At 42.5% G+C, this 14982-nt stretch overlaps 1 protein-coding gene across 8 annotated transcripts in view; it reads right to left on the bottom strand.

The window, feature by feature from the left end:
• Positions 1 to 28: 28 nt before the first annotated feature.
• The window catches only part of CMPK2 (cytidine/uridine monophosphate kinase 2), a 31072-nt gene continuing 16118 nt past the window's right edge, over positions 29 to 14982 (bottom strand). Inside the window, exons 5-7 of one of the 8 annotated variants that reach the window (XR_014234835.1) lie at positions 4886 to 4986; positions 4659 to 4712; positions 949 to 2241 (exon numbers count right to left, since the gene is read on the bottom strand). The gene's annotated coding sequence lies outside the window, so the exon portion shown is untranslated. Of the gene's footprint in view, positions 104 to 945; positions 4987 to 14982 lie in introns of those variants that run through there. The other 7 variants (XR_014234839.1, XR_014234832.1, XR_014234833.1 and 4 more) reach the window with 7 other exon arrangements.

The raw sequence follows: 14982 nt of genomic DNA, 5'->3' as shown, positions 1-14982 counted from the left end.
TGGTTGTCACAAATGGACCACTCTGGCGGGGGATGCTGATGATGGCGGAGGCTGAGCCTGTGTGGAGGCAGGAGGATTATGTGAGCAGCCACTGTGCCCACCTCTCAATATCGCTGTGAACCAAAAACTTCTCTGAGGATATAATGTCTTTAAGAAAAAAAACAAAGACAGAAGCTATTAAGGAACAGATTTCAAGACACTAAAATTTTAACACATTTTCAGAAAAAAAAATAGCATAAGACAATACATATAACCTAGGACTAGCACCTAAATATATAAAGAAATCTTACAAATCAATATTCTAAAAAGACAAAGACCCAACAGAGTACTCAGCAGTGTATGCGAACAGACAGAAAAAGAAAAAGACTTAGAAATATAAATTGATCCTCAGAATCACTTATACTTAAAAAAATACAAATTAAAACAATGTGATAAGATTGTTTACCTATGCAACTTGAAAAACAAAATGAGGGAATATTAAACATTGTTGGGTGACTAAATTGATGCAACTTTTTTGGATGCCAAATGAATCGATTTTGAGCAAATTAAAAGTGAGTTAAATGAATGTATTCTTTGACTCAGTGGTTACTTTGTTATGCATTTATTCCACAGATATACTCACAGAGTTGCAGAAATATAGGTAGGTATACACGTATATTCACCCGTACACATACACATGCATACACACACACACTCATGTTCATTTGCTGCATCAATTAATATAGCTAATGACTGGAGGCAACTGTCCATCAATCAAGAATCCATTCAATAAATTATGATTTATGTATACAATAAAACACTATACAGATGTGAAAACGAACCAAGTAGATATCTGTGTTCTCATGTGAAAAAATTACAAGATGTATTTTTCACCTTGTGAAAAACAAGGTGTAAAAAACTATGCATTGTAAGCTGCCATGGGTTTTAGCAAAACAAACATAAAACAGAATACATACCCCTGTGTAGCTATTTTATGCATGGAAAAAGAAAAGGGCTTTGACGAGAGCTCTTAAGTAGCGAGGCTGTTTTCAGAGAGATTACTCCTGTAACTGGGAAGAGGCTACAGTGGCTTCGTTTTCCCGTGGAAAACACGGGAAAGAGGACAAGGGGACAGAGAGTGAGAGACAAACACGGGGTCACTTCAGAGGAGGAACGTCAGGGACCATGATCACGGACATCCCGGACCGCACGGGCAAAGCATCCCGGACTCCAAGGACGGAGGGACCTTTGACCACATGGACCTGAGTCGACCTGAGAGGAGGTGAGGATGAGATTCAGCTGTGTCAGGGCTGCGGGTGAAAGAGGCTGGCAGCACAAAGGAAATTCAAATCTGCAGCTACGGTTCAGGAATAAGATGTATTTTTGTCTGCAAAAAGAAAGAAAGGAACCTTAGAACCCCAAGAACTGTCTCCAGAGGTCCCTCAGAGGAGGGGTGGAGCTTCCCGTGGGCCCCTCAAGAGGTGAATTGAAGTAGGGGCTGGAAAGGAACCCCCGGCAGGTCCAGCCTCAGTGTGGGTTGCAGACTTACGTGCAGGGGGCTCTACTTCTTTGTGGGGCGCCGTGAGCGGGTTCCAGCGTCCAGGGGAGGAGAGCGGGCCAGCGGGGAGCAGGAGAGGAGGTATGCTTGTGGCTCCTCCTTAACCTAACTTACCCTTGACGGGAGTGAGTGCTCACGACACAGTTTGGGGTCATCCCAGCACGGGTGATTGGAACCGTCAGGGCAGCAGGGGAACTCGTGAGAAGGGAGAGGGGGTCCCAGGGCCAGGCACCTCACCTACATCAGCACCTACTGTTTCCTAGTTTAAAACTAGAAATCATTGGTGAGATCAGCGTACACAGAGGCCCTGAGTTCTCACCTCTGTGTAAGTCAGCATCCCGGCCAGCTCACACAGTGGACGTTTCCGGAGGCAACACTGCCTCAAGGGGAGGCCGGGTGATCAGATCAGAGCGAGCAGTTTGATGTCATGGATTAGAGCACGCGTTCCCCGTATGGGCTGAAATCTCAGCTCATAAAATTACACTCGTCAGAGGGGAGGGCTAGGAGGGAACGTACAGATCTTGCACTGGGAGGCGGCAGAGTGAGAGCTTAAAGCCAGACGATGGAGCCAGCCTGCCCGGATTTGAATTCCGGCTCTGCCAGGCACTAGCTTGCGGCCCTAAGCAAGCTGCTTCACGTTCCTGTGGCTTCCTTTCCCCATCCGTAAGATGCGGATAATAGTATGACCTTCCTCAGGGGGCTGCCTGCAGAATTAAACAAGTTAATGTCTGTAGAGTGCTTATAACCACGACCGGCCGGAAATAAGAGCTAAAGAAATATTACTTAAATAAATGAAACGTTAACTCCTCCCTTTAGAGATGAGAGAAGGGCAGGCTAAAGCGGTAGCGTGATGTCCCCAAGTTTGTTCAGATGCTCAGTGTTCCTCCCGGCCCTGGACCCTGGTCTCCAGATTCTCCATCCACCACCCACGTGGCCCGGGAGCCAACAGGGCCGCACAGAGGGCCTGCAGGTTCCGGAAGGGCCCCCGTTGTCCCACCCCACACTGTCACAGCCGGACCTGGCACCGTGTCCCCTTCTGGAGGGGTCTGACCAGGCCACACAGAGGAAGCCACTGAGATCTCTGGAGTTCTAGCACTTCCCATCATATCAAATACCATTTAACTTTCCATTTCCTCAAGGGAGGGAGGGAGGAAGGGAGGGAAGGAGGATGGGAGGGAAGGAGGATGGGAGGGAGGGAGGGAAAGAGAGAAAGACGATATCGCTCCTACTCCCCTACTTCACAGTTTTGCTGTGACAATAAAAAGGGATAAGATATTTTACATGGTAAAGAGGGCTACATAAATGTCAAATAGGGAAAAAATGGGATCCATAGTGCTGCCTTCCAGTGGGCACTTATGAATCCGATTAATTAAAAAGACTCGCGTGACTTTGCCCCATTTGACTTCACTCTAGATAATTCATATATGCGGACCCAGAGAACCTGAGCTCTTCTGGGAAATGTGATGAAAACGCGTGGTCTCTGCCAGGAAGGCTTCCATCTGCGGAGAGGGACGGCCGTTTCCTGCTGAGGCTTTTCCTCAAACGCTCGTAACTGGTGCTCATCCCGTTGGGCTTCACCGTCCTCCGCGAACGCTCAGCACGTTTACGATACAGAACTGGCTCCTTTACGGAGAGGCTGGACATAATCTGTGCCTGAATCACTTTTGATTTCCCGCTACTCCAGGGGCCCTTCTCCACCGGCTGAGGGCGGTTCCCTCCACGTGCCTGTCTGTCAGCACCAAAGCCTCGGATCTGCTGAACTTACCGGTCGTTGGCCCCCACGGCGGAAGACACAACCCTCGGAGTTGTACACTCAGCCCTCGGAGTTGTAGACTCATCTGCTGCCCAGCTGATGCAGCTCCCATGGCCTCCTTCTTATTCCTCATACACATCAAGAATCCTCCCATCACCTCAGGGCCTTGGCACGTGCAGTCGTGTCTGTCTGGAGCCCCATCGCTCCTGATAAGCACACGGCTGGCCTTCTCACTTCTCCCAGGTGTTCAAATATCTCTTTAGCGGAGCAATCTCCTCACACCACCCAAGTTAAAACTTCAATCCTCTCCCCAGCCTGGTTCTCCCTACCTACTTCACACATTTTAATTTTGTCTGTGGCACGAACACCACCAGGGCACTAATATCGTATGTATTTATTTGTTTTTTATCTGTGTCTCTCCTCCAGAGAGGAGGGGTAGTGTCTGTGTTTATCTAAGACCTGTGTGCTCACAACAGCTACCAGAGGAACTGACACTTAGAAGATACTCTGTCAATGGGTAACAAGTCTCTAACTATGGAAGAGGAGGTTTTCTCCTAGAAAGTCAAGTAAAGCAGGGGACAGAACAAGGATCTACAGTCAGAAGGTGGACTCCAGGCTCTATTGCTTATTACCTGGGGGCATTCAGTGAAGTCGTATAACCTCTCCTCCTTCATCTATAAAGTGATATAAAGTCTCACCCAATCCTACATAGGATGGACTGAGATGACTTATAAAGGGACCATTTGTAACTAACAAAGAGCTATACAAATACGAAGCTATACCAATCTGGGTATATTTGTTTTTCAGTTTTCATCTTTTGGTTTTGATTTAATTATATATTTAAATTGAACGGTCACTGGGTCTGGCTTTGCTTTCACCTGAGGCCTCCAAGTACAGTGCTTAGGGGCCCTCGCTGGTTCCAGGGTCAGGCAAACATAGCATGATTCCTGGCTCCACCGTTAACTAGCCCTGTGACCTCGGGCTGGTTAAGTCACTTCTAAATAGATATAAGATTATAACAGTATTATGATTCATAGATTTAATGTGAACAATATGTGCAATAATGCATGTGAGACTCTTAGCAGATGTTTAGGGTTAATATTTTTATTGACTAAAGTCGTTTCTCTTTCTAAGGGAGATAATTCTCTGTTGGAAACATTTGGTTTTTAAATACAAATGGAAAGAGGCCTTCCTGAAAGTTTTTCATTTTTGAAACATGATCTCTTGTGCTGGGTGATGGGGTAAATGCTTAAGCTCACGTCACCTAGATAGCAAAAGTATAGCTCCTAACTCTTAATTTTTGTCTATTAATAAAATTAAATAATAAGCTGCCATTGTTATTGACTTTATATGCATATATATATTTACCATTGCCATGCTTAAACTCGTGGGCAAATCAGCTCTGTGTTTTGGCAGTCTCTCCTGTGGAAAATAGTGTTTATGTTTATAATCTTCCAGACCTGGAAAGGCTCAGTTTGCCAGCTCTGGAAATGACTCAGCAGTGAATATTAATAGGTGTGTTTCCCTTTAGGCCCACAGATTTGTGAAAGTCAGAATGTGCTCAACAAGACAGACGGAGGAAGAAGGGAATTAACCTTAACTTGGTGCCTTTTCTGGGCCAGGACCGGCAGCTCCTCTTTCTTGTATCATCTCATTTCATTCTCACATCAGATCTTTGAGAGAAATGATGATGTCCCTGATGGAGAAATGAGAAAATAAAGTCACACTGAAGTTAAGTAACTTGTCCACAGAGCTAATAAAAGCCAAAACCCAAATCCTGACAAGCGGGAGATTTGTTCCTCAGTTTGACAAATACTTATTTTGCATCTATTATATGCCAGGCACTGTTCTAGGCACTGGGATTAAAGCAATAAGAAATAGAAAGCCTCTGCCTTCATAGAGGGCATATTCTAGTGCAGAAGTACGGATAAACACGCACATACTATAGACAGAGATATAGCTATAAGTGTGGACGTGGACATAGATAGAGATATGGTTATGAGTACAGATATATAGTTATGGGTATGGATATAAATGCAATAGGTGTAGACAAACACACAGGCACAGACACAGACCTGGAGAGAGACAGGTAGTCATGAGTTAGCGCTAAGCGGAAGAGGATGATGAAAGGTATTTCAGATCAAGTAATGTGGAAGGCCTTTTAGGAGAAATACCAAAAAGAGACTTAAAGGAAGACCCCTGAGTGTGATGAACAAGGTGACTTTTAAGGATCACACTGGGTGCTGCACAAAGAGCAGACTATAGGGGGCAGCAGAGTGTCAGCAGAAACACCAGGGTCGAGGTTACCGCCGCAGTTCTTAGGAGGAAAACAGAGGTTCCACTGAGCGGGAGTGACAGCTGCATCCTCGTTAGTCACACTGTCAGTCACACTAGACTCCCCTAAGGAACTTAAAGGTAATTTTTTACAGAAGACTAATTTACCTAGACGTTTTGTGGGAACCAGCACATAATGTAACACATTGCATACCAACACCAGGCTTTCCCAAGTTATTAAAACAGTAACAAAATGGTATAAAAACAACACACCCTGTGTTACAATCCTGTTAAAAATTATAAGGGATTTAGGGTCATAGGTGAATTCCATTCATTATGCAATTATGAAACTATGGCCACTGGAAGTGGAGGACCCTTGGTCCTCTTCCAGCCTGATGGTTTTGCTTTGCAAACAGAGAGAGTAACTTTCCCACTGTCACAGATCCACCCAGCTGGGAATGACACCTACGTCCGCTTACAGCCAGAAGTGCTTTCACTCATTACTTCACTTATATTTATGCACATAAAAGTGGAAGATGATACATCTTTTCATTAAAAGAGTGGCCACCATCAGATCTGTGGTTACCAGAGGCGGGGGAGGGGGGAAGGGAATAGGATAAAAGTGGTAAAAAGGTACAAACTCCCAGCTGTAAGATACGTAAGTACTAGGGATGTGACGTACAACACGATAAATATAATTAACACTTCTGTACGTTATAAATGAAAGTTGTCCAGAGAGCAAATCCTAGGAGTTCTCATCACAAGGAAAAACATTTTTCTATTTATTTAATTTTATATCTATAAGAGATGATGGATGGGACTTCCCTGGTGGCGCAGTGGTTAAGAATCTGCCTGCCAATGCAGGGGACACGGGTTTGAGCCCTGGTCCGGGAAGATCCCACATGCCGCGGAGCAACTAAGCCCATGCGTCACAACTACTGAGCCTGCGCTCTAGAGCCCGCGAGCCACAACTACAGAAGCCCATGAGCCACAACTGCTGAAGCCCATGCGCCTAGAGCCCGTGCTCCACAGCAAGAGAAGCCACCGCAATGAGAAGCCCGCTCACCGCAACGAAGAGGAGCCCCCGCTCGCCGCAACTAGAGAAAAGCCCGCGCCATAGCAACGAAGACCCAACGCAGCCAAAACATAAATAATAAATTAATTAATTTTAAAAAAAGAGAGATAATGGATGTTCACTAAACTTCTTGTGATAATCATTGCATGATGTATTAAGTCAAATCATTACGCTGTATACTTTAAACATACACAGTGCTGTGTGTCAATTATATCTCAATAAAAATGGAAGGGAAAAAAAAGAATGACCACAGTTTTTATACACGCATCTCCACAATCCCCAACACTAAGCCTAACACTCACTTTTAATGAAGCTCTCCTCGGGTAGAAATAGACCAGAACTTCTAGTCAGACTATTCAGGGATAAGGGGAAAACTCCTTATTGAAAGTTCTGACTAGAGAAAATGTTGAAAAATCTTTTATGGCTTCAAAAAGCACTCATTGGTAAATGGCCTTGCTTTGTTTTTGTTTTTGTTTTTTAAAAACTTCCGAATAGAAAATTTGGGTGTGTGTGTTTGTGGTTTTTTTCACTTAAAACTCGGAAAATAATCTTTCCTACCTCAAAGATGAGCACAAAATGCATTATGTTTGTAAGAGCTTACAGACCGGGTTCAGCCAGAAGTGAAATATGAGAGCTCCCTCAAATGCCTTATTATTCTAGAGAAATGGGACACACCCTCAATTATGGCAAAATAAGTACAACCACTAATGTCATGCATGTTAATAAAAATTTTGGAGACTTCACAGGAAAGTTTATAGTGTATTTTTTAAACCATGGTATTTTGGTGATTGATCAGTAATTACCAGCTCTTGGACCATGCTGAATCCATTAGCCATACCCTACATAAGCACTGCTTTTTGCATCTAGAGTAATACAAGGAGGGGAGTTGGGATGGGGAGGGTTTAAGAGCAAGTAAACGAGGACACATAAAAGCCCCAGAATATTTCTTAATGCCAGACCTCAAATCATAAACGTCAGAGGGAGGAAAATATATGCATACATATATATGTACAAAAACATATATGTAGGTATGTGTCTGTAATATTTATGGCATCAGATATGCTGACCAAATCTGTTGCATTATAAAGAGCTCTAGAAAAAGAACTGGGCAACATTTCTATTTTTGCATCTGCTACTAGCAAATTCTCCAACCCTGGGCAGGGCAGGTCTCTCTCTGGGCCTCATTTTCCAGAACTATTAAAGAAAGAGATGGAGTTCTCTGATCACTAAGGTCTTCTTTTGAAAATGTTTCTGACCCCAGGGCTGTGTTTAGAATTCTTGAAGCAAAAAATTAGCCACTTTTCAATACTTGCTACTTTGACCTAGAAATGTTCCACGGTTTGTCCTTTGTTCTCCCATTAGAGCAGATATTTAAATAAAAATGAAAGGAAAAAAAAAAAAAGAAAGGAACCACCGTTGTTTTTCCAATCACAGTTTGTGTGTAATGAGGGGAGTGATTATCTCGGCAAAAAGTACAGCTCCACCCTCAATGTTTAAAATTAGCACTTCTCCTCCCTCTAGTGGAAGTGCGATGTACTTGCGCTAAACGAAATTGATTTGTTTTCATCAAACAAAACAGAGAAAAAGAACTGGCATGACTGAGTCCTAATATGGGATCAAACCAAACACAATTTGCTACAGTGTCGTACCACACAAATGTCTTAAATATTTTATTTGTTTTAAAAAAATTCAAGATTAACAATGAAAGCCTGCAAAGTAGATTTAGACCCACCCAGGGTCTGCAAATGAAATACACAGGTCCAAATTAGATATTCTGTATTTAATTTATGCCCCTAAGAATGTTAAAATCAGTTCACTTATGAAAATTACTGAGTCAAAGCAGTCACTGAACAGGACAAGTGAAGCAAGCCCTAAGGCAGGAGAGCTAAAGACAGGGCTTTGGGGCAAGAAATGTCCATTTTGGGGCTTCCCTGGTGGCGCAGTGGTTGAGAATCTGCCTGCCAATGCAGGGGACACGGGTTCGAGCCCTGGTCTGGGAAGATCCCACATGCCGCGGAGCAACTAGGCCCGTGAGCCACAACTACTGAGCCTGCGCGTCTGGAGCCTGTGCTCCGCAACAAGAGAGGCCGCGATAGTGAGAGGCCCGCGCACCGCGATGAAGAGTGGCCCCCGCTTGCCGCAACTGGAGAAAGCCCTCGCACAGAAACGAAGACCCAACAGAACCATAAATAAATAATAAATAAATAAAGAAAGAAAAGAAATGTCCATTTCAATCCAGTTTACGTGTAGGTACTTATTTTATGTATCTTCTGATTCCATCTCTCTGAAACCTTTCTTGACTCCCCAGGCAAAGTAAATTGTACCCTGACTTGTCGTAAACACCTCCTCCAGCCACAGAAAGTACGTCGACAATGGTGTGTGTGCATGTCCACCTCCCCATCCTGACAATGAGCTCCTTACAGGGAGCTTCTCACCCTCCTTGTGTTTCTCTTCCGGACGGTTGGAGAAGAATCGAGTGACACCGCTGGAGAGACTGTGACTTCAGAGGCACTCACATTCAATTGTCTCAAAATCACTGCACTGAAAAGTTATTTTTTCTTTAAGATAAAATCAAATAACACTGTGCTGACTCCATTCAACCTGCTAGCCAATCCAACCAGAGCCCTGGTTGGTCCTCTTTCCCAAGTAAGAGTTGTAATAAGGTCTACACCCTAAAGAGTGAACAAGGTAAAGGACGATCACTAAGGAGGTCGGCTGGGTGTCTACAGCAGTAATTCAGAAGATGAGAGCTTCACTCAATGAGATCTAAATCTACGCACCAATCATGTGTAGCTAATCTTCCACACCAGTCATGAGCCACTGTCAAGCATCACCAGAATCTGAGGGGAGCATCCTACCTGGAAGGTGCAAATAAAACAAACAAAGCAACCTAAATGTCCATCAGGAGATGAATAGATAAAGAAGATGTGGTCTATATGGACAATGGAATATTACTCAGCCATAAGAAAGAATGAAATAATGTCATTTGCAGCAACATGGATGGTCCTAGGGATGACCATTACTAAGGAAAGTAAGTCAGAGAAAGACGAATACCATATGATATCACTTATATGTGGAATCTTTAAAAAATGATACAATGAACTTATTTACAAAACAGAAATAGACTCAAAGACATTGAAGACAAATTTATGGTTACTGAAGGGGAAGGGGGGAGGGATAAATCAGGAGTTTGGGATTAACAGATACACACTACTATATATAAAATAGATAACCAACAAGGACCTACTGTATAGCACAGGGAACTATACTCAATATCTGTAATAACCTATAGTGGAAAATAATCTGAAAAAGAATATATATATACACACACATATACATATATATGACTGAATCACTTTGCTGTACACCCGAAACATTGTAAATCAACTAAACTTTAATTTTAAAAATTCCGAAAAAACAAATAAATAAAAATTCACCTTAGAGGAAATGGAGATTTTGCATGAGGAACTTTAAACAAAGCCATCACTAAAGTCTCAGAATAGTAAGTAAAGACACTGCATCCAATAAAAAAGAAAAGATATTATTTTAAAAAGAATATTTAGGTAACAAGAGAAAGAAAGGAGGAAAGAAAAAATGGGAGAGAGCATAAGCTTTTAGAACTTAGAAACTTGAGAGCAGAAATGAAAGTCTTCATAAAAGAGTTGAAAAACAAGTTGAAAACACAAAGTTGAAAAAATATAAAATGTAGTAAAGGTATAAAATGGAAATATGTGAGAGAAAAGACAAGAAAATTAGAAAACCAGTCAATATGTCCAACATCTGAATAGCAGACAATACAGAAAGAGAGAAAAGAAAAAGTGAGGAGTGGAATTCATCAAAGAAACAAGCCAAGAAAATTTCCAATAATTCAAGGACTTGAGTTACCAGACTGAAAGGACCCATCAAGGGCCCAACAAAAATGGATGAAAACAGACCCACATCAAAGTACACTGTTGTGAAATTCAGAACCCAGTGGGCAGATGGAAGATTCTACTTGCTTCCTAAGGGGAAAACAATGAAGTGTGAGATGGTGAGGTGCGCGTCCCCCAGTTTCCTGTCTCCAGGCTTTAACACAGAGCTACAGCTCAGCGAGGGGGACACAGAGAGCATCCATCTCCGTTTTGAGCTCCTCTGAACCAACCTGGAACAAGGTCAGGTTAAACCAGACTGGGCAGAATGATTAAGCAGAGGAGGTCTTAACATCTACTTTCTTGACTGTTCTCAGTACCCGGACATTTGAATACGCCTGCAGAGTATGTGGCCCCAGGGGGCGGAGGTGGGGTGGGTCCAATGCCCATGAAACTAGAGCTGGTGGGGCACTGTGGGTGGGCCTGCATGGAAGACAGACACTCAAAAGAGATCCCAGTACCAAGGAGACCCAAGCGGAGGCCAAGTTCGACAGAAACAGCCACAAGAAACAAATTTCAATTGCCTACGTGGGCGGGGCAATCCACGTCCATTTAGAGAGAGGATAATGTGACCATAGACCCATCCTCCCCTCAGCCCCAAGGTTGCCTAAATGACACTTTTGGCCCCGGGCAGATGCCATTCTGGGGAGAGGCCAGCATGGCCTTTGAAGACTGAGAAATCTGAGATCCTGATCTTCTCTCTAAAAAAGAGCATGCATTACCTAAAGGTCCTGTTAAAAGATCAAATGATATTAAGGTTTAAACCTGATAGGACTAAATATTTTTGTGTCTACTGACCAGTTAGGCTGCGCATGAGAAAGACCAGATTATTTATAGGCAATATAAAGGGACAGTGTTTCTTCCTAGTTGTAGATTGCAGCTGTAGGCTGAATGAATTTCATGAAATTCCTATGCTTTTAAGTGAGAGAAAAAGAAAAAAAAAAAAATTCCTGGGGGGAAAAAAAAAAGGCCAACATCGATTTCTCCTCTCCCTGTTCATACTAAGAAAATAACTATATGAACAAAGCTGCATTTACAGAAGCCTGAAGATTAAATGAGTTTGCTAGTGGATATATGTGCCCATGTGAGGCATAGTTTAGTGCCTGACCTCTGCGTTCAAACTTCAAAGAAAAAGAACAGCTTGAATGTGAAACAAACCAAAGGCATAAAATACCCTGTCTCCCAGCATACCTGAAGCCACACTTCTGCTCTACGTGGAGTTTCCATTCTGAATCAGCCAAACTTGTGTTGGTTAAAAGGGTTTTAGCTATATCCTCAGTTGTTGCTGAAATTTAAATCACTGGCTATCACTGAGAGAAAAGTATTTTTGATAATTTACACCTTCTCAGGTGCATTCTGCTTAGCATTTCATTAAAAGGATTTACCCAAATGTATTTAATTAGTACATATTATACCTAAACACACATTATGCATACACGCACACCTCGGAGATATTGCAGACTCAAAAAAATGAGTATCACAATAAAGCCAGTCACATAAATTGTTCGGTTTCCCAGTACATATAAAAGTATGTTTACAATATACTGTAGTTTGTTAAGTGTGCAATAGAATTCTGTCTGAAAAAGCAATATACAGACCTTAATTTTAAAGAGCTTTATTGCTAAAAATGCTAACCCTCATCTGAGCCTTCAGCGAGTCTAATTTTTTGCTGGTGGAGGGTCTTACCTCCACATTGGTGGTGCTGACCGATCAGGGTGGTGTTTGCTGAAGGCTGGGGTGGCTACAGAAATTTCTTAAAATGAGACAAGAATGAAGTTTGCTGCATGGATTGACTCTTCCTTTCATGAACCATTTCTCTGTAGCATGCAATTCTGTTCAATAGCATTAGACCCACAATAGAACTTCTTTCAAGATTGGAGTCAATGCTCTCCAACGCTGCCGCTGCTTTATCAGCTAAGTTCATGTAATATTCTAAATCCTTTGTTGTAGTTTCAACAGTCTTCACAGCATGTTCACCAGGAGTAGAGTCCATCTCAAAAAACCACTTTCCTTGCCCACCAATAGAAGTAGCTCTTCATCCATTCAAGTTTTACCATGAGATTGCAGCAATTCAGTCCCACCCTCAGGCCCCACTTCTAATTCTGGTTCTCTTGCCGTTTCCACCACATCCTAAGATGCTTCCTTCCCTGAAGTTCTAAACCCCTCAAAGACATCCATGCGGGTTGGAACCAACTTCTTCCAAACCCCTGTGAATGTGGATATTTTGGCCTCTTCCCGTTACTCATGAATGTTCTTAATGGCATCTAGAATGGTGAGTTCTTTCCAGAAGGTTTTCAGTTTACTTTGCCCAGATCCATCAGAGAAATCACTGTCTATGGCAGCTATAGTCTTATGAAATGTATTCCTTAAATAATAAGACTTGTGCTCTCTTCGGCAGCACATATACTAAAATTGGAACGATACAGAGATTAGCATGGCCCCTGCGCAAGGATGACATGCAAATTCGTGAAGTGCTCCATATTTTTGATGTGGCACATATATACAATAGAATATTACTCAGCAATAAAAAGAAACGAAATTGAGTTATTTGTAGGGAGGTGGATGGACCTAGAGTCTGTCATACAGAGTGAAGTAAGTCAGAAAGAGAAAAACAAACACGGTATGCTAACACATTTATGCGGAATCTAAAAAAAAAAAATGGTCATGAAGAACCTAGGGGCAAGACGAGAATAAAGACGCAGACCTACTAGAGAATGGACTTGAGGATACGGGGAGGGGGAAGGGTAAGCTGGGACAAAGTGAGAGAGTAGCATGGACATATATACACTACCAAATGTAAAGTAGATAGCTAGTGGGAAGCAGCTGCATAGCACAGGGAGATCAGCTCGGTGCTTTGTGACCACCTAGAGGGGTGGGATAGGGAGGGTGGGAGGGAGATGCGAGAGGGAGGAGATATGGGGACATATGTATATGTATAACTGATTCACTTTGTTATAAAGCAGAAACTAACACACCATTGTAAAGCAATTATACTCCAATAAAGATGTTAATAAATAAATAAATAATAAAATTTGAAAGTCTCCTTGATCCATGGGCTGCAGAATGGATGTTGTGTTAGCAGGCATGACAACAACATTCACCTCCTTGCACAGCTCCATCAGAGCTCTTTGGATAACCAGATTTACTGTCAATGAGCAGAAATTTTGTTTTATTTTATTTATTTTTTTGGCTGAGCCACGTGGCTTATGGGATCGTAGTTCCCCAACCAGGGACTGAACCTGGGCCCACAGCAGTGAAAGCACCGAGTCTTAACCACTGGACTGCCAGGGAATTCCCAGCAGTAATATTTGGAAAGATTTTTTTTTTCTTCCTGAGCAGTAGATCTCAACAGTAGGCTTAAAATATTCAGTAAACAGATGATCTGTTATCTAGGCTTTGTTGTTCCATTTACAGAGCACAGGCAGAGTAGATTTAGCATAATTCTTAAGGGCCCTGGGATTTTCAGAATGGTAAATGAATATTGGCTTCAACTTCAAGTCACCAGCTGCATTAGCCCCTAAAAAGAGTCAGCCTGTCCTTTGGAGTTTTGAAGCCAAGCATTGACTTCTCCTCTCCAGCTATGAAAGTCCTAGATGGCATCTTCTTTCAATATAAGGCTGTTTCATCTACATTGAAGATCTGTTGTTTCATATAGCCACTGTCATGAATTATCTTAGTTAGCTCTTCTGGATAACTTGCTGCAGCTTCTACATCAGCACTTGCTGCTTCACTTTGCACTTTGTTGTTATGGAGACATGGCTTTTTTCCTTAAACCACATGAACCAACCTCTGCTAGCTCCAAAATGTTCTTCTGCACCTTCCTCACCTCTCTCAGACTTCATGGAATTGAAGAGAGTTAGGGCCTTGCTCTGGATTAGGCTTTGGTTCAAGGTAATGTTGTGGCTGGTTTGATCTTCCATCCAGACCACTCACACTGTTTCCATATCAGCAAGACAGCTGTTTTGCTTTCTTATCCTTCATGTGTTCACTGGAGTAGCACTTTTAATTTCCTTCAAGAACTTTTCTTTTTTTGCATTCACAACTTGGCTGTTTGGTACAAGAGGCCTAGATTTTGACCTATTTTGGCCTTTTGACATGGCTTCCTCACTAAGCTTAATCCTTTCTAAATTTTGATTTAAAGTGAGAGACATGAAACTCTTCCTTTCACTTGAACACTTAGAGGCCATTGCAAGGTTATTAATTGGCCTGATTTCAATAATTTTGTGTCTCAGGCAATAGGGAGGCCTAAGGAACGGGAGAGAGGAGGGAAAGGCCAGTGAGTGGAGTAATCACATCAGACACATTTACTGATTAAGTTCACTGTCTTATGTGGGTGTGGTTTGTGGCATCCCAAAACAATGACAATAATAACCTCAAAGATCACTGATTACAGATCACCAAAACAAATATAATAATAATGAAAAAGTTTGACGTA

Source organism: Balaenoptera borealis (assembly GCF_965194805.1).
Source record: "Balaenoptera borealis genome assembly, chromosome: 15".
In the NCBI taxonomy this organism is placed as follows: Eukaryota; Metazoa; Chordata; class Mammalia; order Artiodactyla; family Balaenopteridae; genus Balaenoptera; species Balaenoptera borealis.
The sequence above is the reverse complement of the archived record's forward strand: the minus strand, read 5'-3'. Positions and strand labels throughout refer to the sequence as shown.